Source organism: Panthera tigris, chromosome D2, assembly GCF_018350195.1.
Source record: "Panthera tigris isolate Pti1 chromosome D2, P.tigris_Pti1_mat1.1, whole genome shotgun sequence".
NCBI classification, from domain to species: domain Eukaryota; kingdom Metazoa; phylum Chordata; class Mammalia; order Carnivora; family Felidae; genus Panthera; species Panthera tigris.
Genome location: NC_056670.1, coordinates 62,220,832 through 62,234,330, shown reverse-complemented (window position 1 = coordinate 62,234,330; position 13,499 = coordinate 62,220,832). Strand labels below are relative to the sequence as shown.

The 13,499-nt window shown below is 40.1% G+C and overlaps 1 protein-coding gene across 6 annotated transcripts in view; it reads right to left on the bottom strand.

Annotated features, from left to right (window-relative positions):
- The window catches only part of SORCS3 (sortilin related VPS10 domain containing receptor 3), a 589,476-nt gene that overhangs the window by 344,576 nt on the left and 231,401 nt on the right, over nucleotides 1–13,499 (bottom strand). The gene's annotated exons all lie outside the window — the stretch shown is intronic.

Here is a 13,499-nt window from a genome sequence, read left to right as displayed (position 1 = left end):
ACAGAGCTCCCTTCACTGCCAGTTGTTGGGAGACCCCACGGTAGAATAATAGTCACTGGAGGAGAAATTGTCCCGTCCATTTCTGGCCAAACAGCGGCTGAGTTATAGTTACATAACCACCAGCGGACAGACGAACGCCATCCCATCCCCACCAAATCAGCAGTAAGCTACCAAAAGGCACACGGAAGATGGAGGGGTTGCTACACATAATCAGAGATAGCCTCCAGCAGGTGGCCAACGCTCGCAAATTAAAGTCGAGGGAAAACAGAATCAACTTTTTTTTTTACTAAGTTTTCCTGGGGTAAAAAATAATGAGGCATGAACTAGAAGGTGCTGGACAGTTTTAGCAAGGCATCTCTGTCTTGGGAGCAGATGTTTACCATTTCCCTTTAAAATTACATGCAGCCAGTTGGGTCCCTATGCCATACAAGCAATTATGTCTGTTTGTGCACATCCAGAAACCCCCAGGATAAAATGTGTAGCTGCCTAATGGAGAAATGTGAACTGATGGTGAGCCTTCAGACCATCCCACTACCCTAGAGAAGTTAAATTCTGTGTCCCATTCATCTGTAAATCTTTTTCTTGTCAGAGATAAGCACAATGCCTTTTATGTGGTGGGCACTCAGTGCAGTAATTAATTACTGTCAATTAATGTGAATCTGTTCTTCCCAGGAACAGCCAGCCCTGTAAAGAGAGCATGTACCTGGGCTGTATCCTCCTCCCAGAAGCTTCTCATCTCTCCTGCTTCTGGTTTCCTAGCACCCAGCATTGGTGTCATTGTCAGGGACGATTGTACCTGCTCTCTGGGGACATACATCTCTTCTCCTCTGTTGTCGTTTTATGTCATCATTTAACTTTTTCTGCATGAGGCTTCTTTGTCCAGACAGAATAAGTTCTCTGAGGTCAAGGAAGTATCTTGGATGTCTCTTTTAAACCCTAAAGCATGCTGAATATTGCTACACAGGGTAGATAGTCAAACTGAGCAAATATGTGTCAGGAACTGAAACAGTCACATTCAAACAGATTCCATTTTGACTGTGAAAATGTTCTGCTGTCAGAGACTTACAACAAAGCAGATGTTCCCTCATGCAGAACTCAGACTATCAGTTATCCTACTGGTCATTCAGGGAAGAAGGAAGACTAAAGTTTTCCAACACCTGACATTTCCCAACACAGGAAAGAGGAAGAAATTTCCAGATACAAAAGGAGTGAATTGCAGCTCTTCTATTTGAAGCTATTATGCCATAATCACCTCATCTCCATGGGCTGAGAAACCTCTTCCTGTAGAAGAATTATACATTGGGGCGCCTGGGTGGCTCAGTTCGTTGAGCGTCCAACTTGGGCTCAGGTCATGACCTCGTGGTTCATGAGGTCGAGCTCCACATCAGCCTCACTGCTATCACTGCAGAGCCCACATCAGATCCTCTGCCCTCCTCTCTCTGCCCTTCCCCCATTTGCACTCTCTCGAAAATAAATAAAACGTTTAAAAGAAGTTATTTTAAAAGAATTATACACTGATTGCCATGCTCTCTCTACACTGTGCCAGCTGCACAACATTATTTAAACATTTGCCCTGTTGGGCCCTGCATTCTACACTCCAAATGCTCAAAATGATAGACCAGAGCACTGTAGGGAATGAAAATGAATCCTAGTTTTCTTAAGCTTTTTTGAAAGTCTAAGTAGAAAAAGACAACCAGCTAGAAGTTGAGTTTATCCTCAAATCACAGACTACTTAAACCATCACCCTTGCGAAATGCCCCTTCACGATCTGAAGTAGCCCTCACCTAAACCCCCAGTGACATGGGCTGACTCGGTAGATGGGTTCCCATAGCCTCACATAAAAGAAGATAAAAGGACTGAAAATTTATGGTAGAATACAGAATACAGAAAAGAATAATGCAAAACACAGACATCAATTATAGCTACGCCATGCAGAGAAAAGCTCAGTTAACATCTGGTGTGCTTTTTTTCTCTAATCCGTGTGCATGTGTATGTTTATGAAAATTGGGGTCATTCTTTGTATACAGTTTAATGTCCTCCTTTTTCACTTAACATAATATTTTAAGCTGTTCCCCGTGTTGTTAAATATTCTTCCAAAATCATTTTAAAAGCCCTACAACATTCGAATATATAAACGTATTATAATTTACATTAACTCTCTTCTTGGACAATTGGGTCGGTTTCTGGCCAAACTTTTACAATTTTATACTTTAGTGTGTATCCTTGTACATAAATCCTTGTGTGCATCTTTATTTGTTTCCTTAGAATAGATTCGTGGAAGTGCAATTATTGGTTCAAAGGGTAAAAATTATCATTAACATTCTTGTTATAAACTGCCCTACAGAACTATTCTGGTCAATCTGCACTTCTAGTAATGTACGGCAGGCACCAGCTTCACGGCTTACTTGTCAACACTGGGCTTTACCTTTCGAAGTTTTCCAGACATAGCAGACAACATTTTAAGTTTTCCATACGAGAACACAGGTGTCCTAACATACCAAGAGGACACCCATCTTGACGCCAAAGCATTGTAAAAAACATGAGATCGTGATTGTGTCTTCACACCGGAATGCCACGTCTTCAACAATGCTTCTCAAATGTTTGTGACTCAGGATTCCTTCATACTTCTAAAAACTGGTGGGGACTGGACCCTAGGAGATTTACTTCACCCCACGTACTACATGAGAAATTACAGCTGATAAAATTTTCCATTTATGAATTCATTTTAAAATAACAAAAATAAATACATATTACGCTTTTGCGAAAACCAGCTGGTTTCCAGAATGAAAACAATTTAGTGAGAAAGAGTGGCATTTTATGCTTTTTTGCAAAACTCTAATATTTGGCTTCATGGGAGACCATGAGATTCTTCTATCTATGTCTGCATTTAATCTGATATATCGCATAGATCATGTAGCTTCTAAAAAACTCCACAATGAGAAAATGAGCATAAAAAAGGGAAAATCACATTTTATGATTAGAAAATAATTCAATGTCATCAATCCTCTGAAAGGGTCATGGACATCCCCCAGGGATGGAAGGGCCACCCTTGGAGAACGACTGCCCTATGCCAAATAACTACTAGGTCCCAAGAGGGCCGCGGCACACAAAAAGATGACTTTTTTTTTTTTTTTTATTAAATCTCTGGACTTCTTGAAAATCTCCTCTTCAAGCATTCCTCTTATCCAGTTCCTTTAAAGTTCAGCTCCAGCCTCCCACATAAAGCTTTCTCATCCATGCTGCCCTGTGATCTTTCCCGTCTCTGCTTTTCTCCTGCTTTTCTATAACTACAGCACCACTTGGCCTGTACTCTCTGATTTTCACAGTAACTTGCCCCCACCCAAACTATAAGCTTCTTGAGGTCGTGGGTCAAGCCTCTGGCACACACTCGGGCTCAGTAATTGATTTCTCGGAAGACTGCTACCCTAAATCACCAGCATTTAAGTAACATGCACATAGAGCCTTATGCACAACACTTCCTCTTGAAATATTTTATTTAATTCTCACGAACTTCCTTTGACATAGGTTTTCTATCTTTGTCATAAAAATGAGCAAATAGAGACTCAGAGAGGTTAAGTGTCTGAGTAAACAACAGTGTTGGACCTGGAATCAAGGTCAACGGATTCCAAATCCCTTGTACTCTACTCCAGTGTTTGGCTAGTTATTTAAGCAGTGGTAAATGGAGCGTGTGTTTCACAAAGTATCACATGTTTCACTGACTCATACTTTCAGGGGATCTCCAAAGGCATTGCTTACTAGGAGGCATTACAGGTATCAAAAAGGAGAGTGTTTAGAATCAACATTAGACTAAAATCCCTGCTCTCCCACTTACTAGCATAGGATACTGGGAATGCTGCCTTATTTTTCTGGACCTCAGTTTCCCCATCTCTAATATTGGCATAACAACTTCCACCAGGCAGAGTTGTTTGGGATACTCTCTATAAAGTGAGAAACGTGCATTAAGCATAGTGCAAGAATCAGCTTAGGTCCCTGAAATACTTCCATTCCTTCCTGAGGCCATCTTCCTACCATTTCCTATTTCCCCTCTATAAAACAAGAATGACTTAATGAAATGAAAGCAGGTACTTCCTATAGTCTGAGCAATTTACTGAACAGAAGTATATTTTATACCAAACACCTGGATCTGGGGGTCTTTGGAACACAGAGGCTGCAGAAGCCTGGGCCAAAGGTATGGCTGGGAAGAGAGGATAGTGGTTTTTACCAAGACATTCACTGCCAATTCATGTGAAAGCCTGCAGGGGGCTTGGCTCTGGAAGCTAGCCACCATAGCCCACCTCCCTCAACATGCACAGACATTTGTCAGGCCCATGTCCTCTCTGAATCACTGGAACTCAACATCCTTCCTGACATGGTGGGTTGCTCCCATAGGGGGATGGTAGTACTCAACTGGGCAAGATAAGGTGCTGAGAGGAGCCAGAGCCCTGATTAGGAATAGAGTGTCTCTCAACACGTTAACAAACACCAGGACTGGCAGCAACATGATGCTATTGACTGTCTCCAGTGGCTCAAACTTAAGCATTCAGCCAGCACCATAAGTTCTGGTCTACTTGGTTTCCAGAATCTTGTTGTTACAGATACTCCTTGTTTCCAACCCAAAACAATGCTTCACAGTTTGATTACTCCTCTCTTTTGTAAAATGAGAGGGGCTGGAATCAATGATCTCAAAAGCCCCTGCCATCTCCAACCTTCTGTGCATCTGATCAAGCTCCAAATGCCTTCTGGTTGCTTCCAAAATGCAGATCGATGCTCTAAGGATGCAAATGTGCCACTGAGGTCCTGCAAAAACTGCCTGAGTTAAGGCACGTGCCTAAAACAAGTGCTCAGCTTCCCAAAGGTCTACCAGCATATGGATCATGTAATCTAGGCACCTACAGGACTGTGGTCCAAAAGAACCATATGGTCTTGGGGCAACAAGACCATCTCTCGTTAAATAACTAGAAATCAGGGTATGTGTGAGTCTTGAATGCCAAGGGATGACACCCAACACCTGAACCACCTGAAAATGATAGACAAAATGACTTGAACATAAGTAAAATTCCAATATACTCCTCTCCTGGAGAGATCAAAGGAGAAAGAGAAGTTTGGGGAGGGAGACAGTGATTAGGAAAAAGGCTCAAGAATGCAATTAGATAAAACTCTGGGAGGACAAGGGGTCTACCAAGTCCCTAGTGTCCTCTCCCTGGCACCCAATCACCATTTTAACAAATAAATACTATGAGACACATGAGTAGGAAAGAGTTAGAACAAATGCAATACGATAGAAGTATGTTTAAGAGCACAAGTTTTGGAGTCAGAGACAGGATGGGATCAAGGGCTGGTTCCACACCAGTTACTGATTATGTGATCATGGGCAGGTCACTTCATCTCTTTGAACTTCAGTTTTCTCATCTATAAAATAGGCAAAACCACCTATTCCAACTACCTCACAGGGTGGTTTGAGAGCTCACCGAGTAAAGACACTTAAAGCATTTATCACAATGTCAAGGTTACAGGTTCTTAATAAAAGGTAGCCATTATTAACATGATGACGATGGCTACGATGTTGAAGACAGTGACATTCGTTAGTGCTAAAGGATCTCAGAGAAAAGGAAGGAAGACTTCATAGAAGAGGTAGGCCTTGAGGAAAAGATGGAGGATGAGGAGCCAAAGCAAGACAAAGAGCATGTCCAAAGGCTTGGAACCTGAAACATGCAAATATTTTCAGAAGATAATTAGGAGATGGGCCAGACCTGAAAGCAATGTTCCACATGGGCATAAAGGGGAGTATGTTTAGATTAGTAGAATAAGATAAAGGGTCTTAGATATCTGCTAAAGAGTCTGAATTTTATCTACAATCAGTGGGGGCTGCAAAGGCTTTTGAACAGGGCAGGGACATGATAGATGCCTGTTTGGAAAGACTAATCTTTTGGTGATGTATATGATGGATCAGTGAAGCATGTCCTCCTGGAGGCAGAAATACTTATTAGCAATCTGTCTCACTAGCCTGATGGCAGTAGGTTGTAAGAGATGAAATAGGGACACGGAGAAGAAGCATAATCTGTTTCCCAGACAGGGGGCAGAGATGAAGGAGAAGGGGCTGGTGATGGTAACTTAAAGATTCCAAGCCATTCGAGAGCCTAAGAGAATAGTGTCGCCATTGGCAGAAATAAGAGTGGAGCTAACGCCTCTGGCATAGGTTATAAATTGACTCTGAGAAAGAAGAAAAACATCCCAGGCTGAGTTCTTTAAAAGCAGAGCTTGCATCTGGGATCTGGAAGCTCAAGAATTACTGAAGGAGTGCTCTTAGACAAAACTTACCAGAAGAGAGGAAGGCAAGATAGGCAAGGGGAGACAGACAAGCAATAATGTGGATCCAGAGAAAGCCTGATACAGGTAAAGCCTTCCCCCTGCACATGGCCACCACCTCTCTTGCAGCAGCTGACAGATGGGTAAAGAGAATGTCAACTTAAGGTCTGGCACATAACATTCAACAAATATCTTTTAATGTTATAACAACTTTAGCATGAAGAAGATGGCAAGATGTCCAACATATCTGATGGATGAAGGAGAACAACTCTGGGCAACTCCAGTTCTCTGCCCCTGTACAACCTCTATCCAGTAGTGTAATTCACTTCCCCTCCAATTCTTGACATGCTTTGTGTAAGCAGCAGAATGCTAGGTAGCTGTCATTTTCTGGGTTTTCACCACTGGCCATGTAATTCATCAGAGGTGCAAAAGCAAAGTTAGGTGAGCCTTTCTAAAAAGGTGGAAAAGATAGCTGTCTCTATTTAAAACAGCTGAATATGCATGGAAAAATCTGGCATGGATACCCTATGTCTTTGGGCCACTAACATGCACTGCCAGTTCATATATTCTGGTCTAGGAGTCTGTCTCCTGGTTGGAGCCTATCTGCAAGGCTACTCTAACACTTCCAGGATTCCCTAGGGCTATATTTTCCTTTTATACAGCAGGAATCTCCCAGAAAGGGTTGTGTAACTTTACTGTTAGTTTTAATGTTCTAAGTAAGCTGAACTCTGTTTAAAATCTGCACACAAAATCCTACAGTAGAGAATCACATCCAAACGCATATTTCCTGTGAAATATCAGATCTAACATAAAACATGCTTGCATTTTATAGGAAGCTGCTGTTTCATTCTTTGACCCAGAAATCAATCAGCAGGTGTTTATTACTGAATGCCTATGGTGTGAAGGGCACTATGCTAGATGCTGGAAAAACACAGAATATCTTGGGAATAGTAAATAGACATTTCTGGCTAGAGAACAAAGTTAATGTAGGAGTGAAAGGGCTAGATATGCATTTCAGACATTGCATGCATCGAGGTAGCTAACTGCAGTGGCAAACGGCAGCATTTAGTCACATTTCAGTGACTTAATACCGTGTTAGTGCATTTCTGGTTCACATTATAGGGCAACATGGACTGGCAGAGAGGTAAGGGGCAGGAGGGGACTCTGATGTGGGCGATGCTTCACTGACCCAGCCTCCTTTCATATCAAGGTTCTGCTATCTCACAGATCTTAGGAATCCTCAACTGAATAGGTGGAAGGAGAAATGAGTGAACAGAGAGAATGGTGTAAGAAGCATTTTTTACCAGGTATGGAAGTGGCATCTATTACTTCCAGCCTCTTTCTACCGGCCAGAATTCAGTCCTATGGCTATATTTAAATGAAAGAAGGTAGTCTAGTTGTTTGCCCTGGATGAAGATAGAATAAGTGTAGTAAATATCTATTCAGTCTCTGCCATGGAAACATGATGGTGAAGTTTCAGAATTTGGAAATTAGAATTTTGTCTTTTTACATAAAAGACTGACCAGTTAATGACTCCTTGCTCCTAAGGAGATTCTGAGCTCATAAAACACCCAGAAACACATCCTACTCACCAAAAGAACAGGAACATAATTTGTTGATTACCCATTCATTTGCCATATATTTATGCAGTGCCTATGACTTGCCTGACGCTATTTTAGGTGCTCAAAACACCACATTAAAGGGAAAACAAACCAGTCAAGTGCTGGGCACTTTATATTAAGACAGGAATTTTCACTTGTATCCCAATATTCCAAATAAAGAAACTAGGTCCTTTCAACATCCTTTGATGATTAAAAAAAAACTGCCAACAAATTGAGTATAGAAGGAATGTACCTCAACTTACTAAAGGCCATATGTGACTAGCTAATGAAATTACAGATTACTACTCAATGGTAAAAAGCTAAAAGCTTTTCCTTTAAGATCAGAAACAAGACAAAAATGGCCATTCTCACAACTCTTACTCAAAATGGCATTGGAAGCCCTAGCCAGAGCACTAGGGCAAGGAGAAGTAAAAGGCATCCAAATTAGAGAAGAAAAATCTTCTGTGTTTGCATACGACATGATCTTATATAGAAAATTCTAAACACTCCACCAAAACACTGTTAGAGCTAATAAATGAATTCAGTAAAGTTGCTGGATACAAAATCTATACACAAAAATCAGGTGTGTTTCTATAAGCCAAAAACTAACTATCAGAAGAGTAAATTAAGAAAGCAACCCATTATATCAAAAAGAATAAAATTAACTAAGGAAGTAAAAGATTTGTGTACTGAAAACTATAATACATAGATGAAAGATAATGAAGACACTAAATAGAAGGATATTCTTTGTTCACAGATCAAAAGAACTAATATTCTTAAAAAGTCCACCCTACCCAAAGAAATCTACAGATTCAATGCAATCCCTATCAAAATTCCAATAGCATTTGACAACAGAAATAGAAAAAAATAACCCTAAAATTTGTACTAAAACACAAAAGAATCTAGATGGCTCAAGCAATCTTAAGAAAAACAAAGATGGAGGCATCACAGTTCCGGCTTTCAAACTATATTACAAAGCTATCGTAAACAAAACAGCATGGTATTGGCATAAAATCAGACACATAGATCCATGGAACAGAATAGACAGTCCACAAGTCTGTGCATATATGGTCAGTAAATTTTCAACACAGGAACCAAGAATATACAATGGGGGAAAGAACAGTCTTCAGTAAATGGTGCTGAGGAAATTGGATACCCGCATGTAAAAGAAAGAAACAAGATTCCTATCCTACAATATACACACAAAAAAGCAAATACAAATGGATTAAAGACTTAAATGTAAGGCCTAAAACCATAAAATTCCTAAAAGAAAATATAGGGTGTAAGCTTCTTGACAATGTCGTTGGCAATGATGTTTTGACACCCAAAGTCAACAAAAGCAAAAAAAAAAAACAAAAACAAAACAAAACAAAAAAAAAACCAAGTAGGACTACATCAAGCTAAAAAAATGTCTGCATAGCCACAGAAACCAAGAATGAAATGAAAAGGAAATTTATGAAATGGGGAAAATATATGTAAATGATAAGGGGTTAATATCCAAATAGATACAGGAACTCATACAACTCATTTGCAAATAAATAAATAAATAACCCAATAAAAATTAAGCAAAGGAGGGGTGCCTAGGTGGCTCAGTCGGTTAAGCATCTGACTCTTGGTTTCGGCTCAGGTCATAATCTCATGGTTTCATGAGTTTGAGCCCTGCATTGGGCTCTGCACAGCTGGCAGCGCAGAGCCTGCTTAGAAAATTCTCTCTCCCCCTCCTCTCTCTCTGTCCCTCCCCAACTCATACTGTCTCTGTCTGTTTCAAAAGAAAGAGATAAACTTAAAAAAAATTAAGCAAAGGACCTGAATAAACCTTTTTCCAAATAAGACATACAAATGGCCAATAGGTCCGCAAAAAGGTACCAAACATCATTAATCATCAAATGCAAATCAGAACCACAATGAGGTATCTGCTGACACCTGCTAGGACGTCTATTATCAAAATGACAAGAGATAACAAATACTGGTGAGGATGTGGAGAAAAGGAAACCCTTGAATGCTGCTGGTGGGAATGCAAACTGGTGCAGCCATTCTGGAAAATAGTACAGAGATTCCTTAAATAGTTAAAAATAGAACTACCCTATGATCTGGCAATTCCACTTCTAGGTATTTACCCAAAAGAATTGAAAACAGGATCCCAAGAAATGGAAACAATCCAAATACACAATGAGCAGATTTTTAAGAATGTGGTCTTTGTATATAGTGGACTATTACTGAGCTTAAAAAAGGAGGGGTGCCTGGGTGGCTCAGTTGGCTCAGGTCACGATCCCATGATCCATGCTCAGCGTGGAGACTGCTTGGGATTCTCTCTCTCCCTCTGCCCCTCTATCCCTCTCCCACCCCCTCTCTAAAATTAAATAAATAAATAAATAAATAAATAAATAAATAAATAAATAAATATTTAAAAGATATAAAAGAAGGAAATTCTGCCATGTGTGGCAACAAGAATGAGCCTGGAGGACATCAAGCTAAGTGAAATAAGCTAGTCAGAGAAAAGACAAATATTGCATGGTATCACTTACATTTGGAAAATAAAAGAAAGAAAGAAAGAAAGAAAGAAAGAAAGAAAGTCAGTCAAACTCATAGAAACAGAAGAGTGGTTGTTGCCAGGGGCTAATGGATGAAGGAAATAGGGAGAAGCTGGTAAAAGGATACAAACTCTGTTTTTTAAGATGAATAAAGTATTAAGATCTAATATATATATAACAGTGACTATAGTTGATAATACTGTGTTGTATAATTGAAACTTGCTAAAAGAGTACAATTTAATAATTCTCACCACGAAATTAAAAATTAAAAAATGATAAAAGTGCTGAAGAAATTTAATCACCCAAGTAGAGATTAAAAACCTCTACCCTAAAATCTAAACACATTTGAGAAATGGACAGTGGTGATTATTGCACATTGTGAATGCATTTAAAGCCACTGATTTATACCCTTAAATGGTTAAAATGACAAATTCAGTATTATGTATATTTTACCACAATAAAAAAAATGTTTGTTAGAAAGAAGAAAGAGAAAAAGAATGAGAAAGAGGAAGAGGAAGAGGAAGAGGAAGGAAGGAAGGGAGGGAGGGAGCACTTGAGAGGGAGGTAGAAAGGAAGAGAAGAATGAAGGAAGGAAGAAAGGAGGAGAGAATGAGGGAGGGGGGGGAAAGAAGGAAGAAAGGAAGGAACGGAACAAACGAATGTAGGCTCAGAGAGGCCAAGTGACTTGCTAAAGTTCACATACCTGGTAAGTAGCAAAGTTCATGTTTGAAACCAGGTCTACTTTACTTCAGAAGTCAAGTTCTTCTCCAGATGCCATGCTAGCTCCCATAAAACACTTCTCTGAGCCAAAGAGATACATAGATGCCTTCATTACAGGCCACTATAACCCAACTCTAAATCAGCTTCTCAGTGGTGCTAAGGAAGAGATGTGCAGACTAGATCTAGCCCTCTATTTTCTTCCTCCACTATAACGAACCAGCTGGACAGAATATGAGAAGTCAGTATGGGCTACAGATATCTTGGTGTGGGTTAAAGGCTGGCTGGCAGGCATGAGTGGGATTATCCCAGGCAACCGATTCCAACTCATGGGGACCAGAGCAGGACTCACTCAAAGCATCCCATTCCCAGAACCATGCAACAATTGCTTCACTCACAAGGAAGACTATGTTCTGCACTCACAAGAGAGAGATGAAATTCTTTTCTCTCTAGCTTCCATCACTGACCCCTAAAGTTACTATATCGTCCCATAGTTTATCAAACTATAAAATAATGGGTAAGAGAGCTATTAAGTCAGTTGTATGGGAACAATAGCAAAGAAATTAAAATCTTGGAATTTAATACAGCTTTCCAGAGTGAAGAATACATTTCCCTTAAAGAAAAGTAAATTACTAACTTCATCTTTCTATTAATTGCCCTTTGAACAATCTTTCAGGTTTTAGTAGAACTGATTTTAATGGCTGGACATGTTGTGATATATGAAGTCTCCCCATCTCAAAAACATTCCACAACAGTGTTTTTTCAGTGCCTCCAATTTCATGTTTTGATGTTCATTTGTTTGGATTAAGCAAAATGTATTCATCAAGATCGGTGTTGGAAAAGACAAAATTCTGGGCAAGATACTGAATATTCATTGCCTTTATGGGAATTATTTTATTTGAAATCATTTGGTATGAGCACAAGGACCTAATATGAAATGAAATATGATAGATTCACAGATCTTTACCCCTTAGACAAACTCTTTCTGAAAGACTAACCTAGTCTCCCGAAGCCCAACAAAGCTGATGTTATGTTGACATCTTTATGGTATGGGCCGTTGTCTCAGGTCTGCATGGAAAATAAGCTGAACTGCGCCTAATCAACATGCTGTATAGCAGCACCTAGTGCCTCCCCTAAACATGTTCTCCACCATTATGATCATAATTCCTAATGCCTTAGGCCAGGGGACAATAGACTTTTTCTACACAGAGTCAGAGAGCAAGTATTTTACACTTAGTGGGGTAGCTATTCAACTCTGTCACTGTAGCACCAAAGCAGTCTTAGGCAATACATAAACAATGGGCATGGTTAAGTTCCAATAATACTTTGTTTAGAGAGACTAATATTTGAATTCCTCTTGTTTTTAAGGTATCACAATGTAGTATTATTTTTATTTGTTTTTCAACCATTTAAAAATGGTTTTAGCACACGGGCTATACAAGTACAGGGGGCATTACTGGATTTGCACTGGATTTACACTAGATTTGGTGTATGGGTCACATTCTGCTGCCCCCTGCCTAATGGCCACTGCCTACCTGCCCCCTCCCAACTATAAGCTCCCATTACCTTTTGCTGACCTAGCTGCACCAACACTCAGCTTTCCCCCTAGACCAAAATCCGCACTCACACTCTGAGTCATGCTTCCATGAGCTGTCCCTTGCCTGAACCACCCCAGTCCCAGGATGTCATCCCGGCATCTGTCCTTGGTGGTTGGCATGCTCATGTGATTCCCTGTAGCTTCAGTAGTAGGAAAGCAAACTAAAGGGCTGCCAAATATTGTGATTCTTCATGTCTTAAAAAGATCTGCAGTTTAAGAGTGGCCAAGCTACAGCTTGCCCAATGGACAGACATGCAAGATGCCCAAGCTGGGCTTCTTCCAGAAGAGAATGCAAAAGAATCCACCATTTCACTTTTTTTTGCCACAAGACCAGTGAGGAAGCATGTGTCCCGTAAAGAAGGAAACTGACATTTCCAGCAGGGAAAAAGATGCACCAAACCCATCTGGTCAGTGCAATCTGGCCAGGCCCATGTGGCTATATTCATGTTGCCTAAAGCAACAGTTTACCTCCGGGTTGGAAAATGGCAGCAATAAAAAATAAATGGAATCCAGCCAAAAAGATGACTCTCAGTAAAAAGAGACTTTGCGTCAGAAGAAATGGGGTGGGGGGAATATTTATATACCTAGAGAGAGAGAAAGACATTATCTTCTTCTCCAACACATTTTTCTGAAGTTACACATCTATGGTTTCTATTTATTCCCATTGGAGGGAAAAACAAAAACCCTGAGATTTATGAGCAGTGTTGTTTATTTATAATCCAAAAACTCTCCTCATACCATATGGTT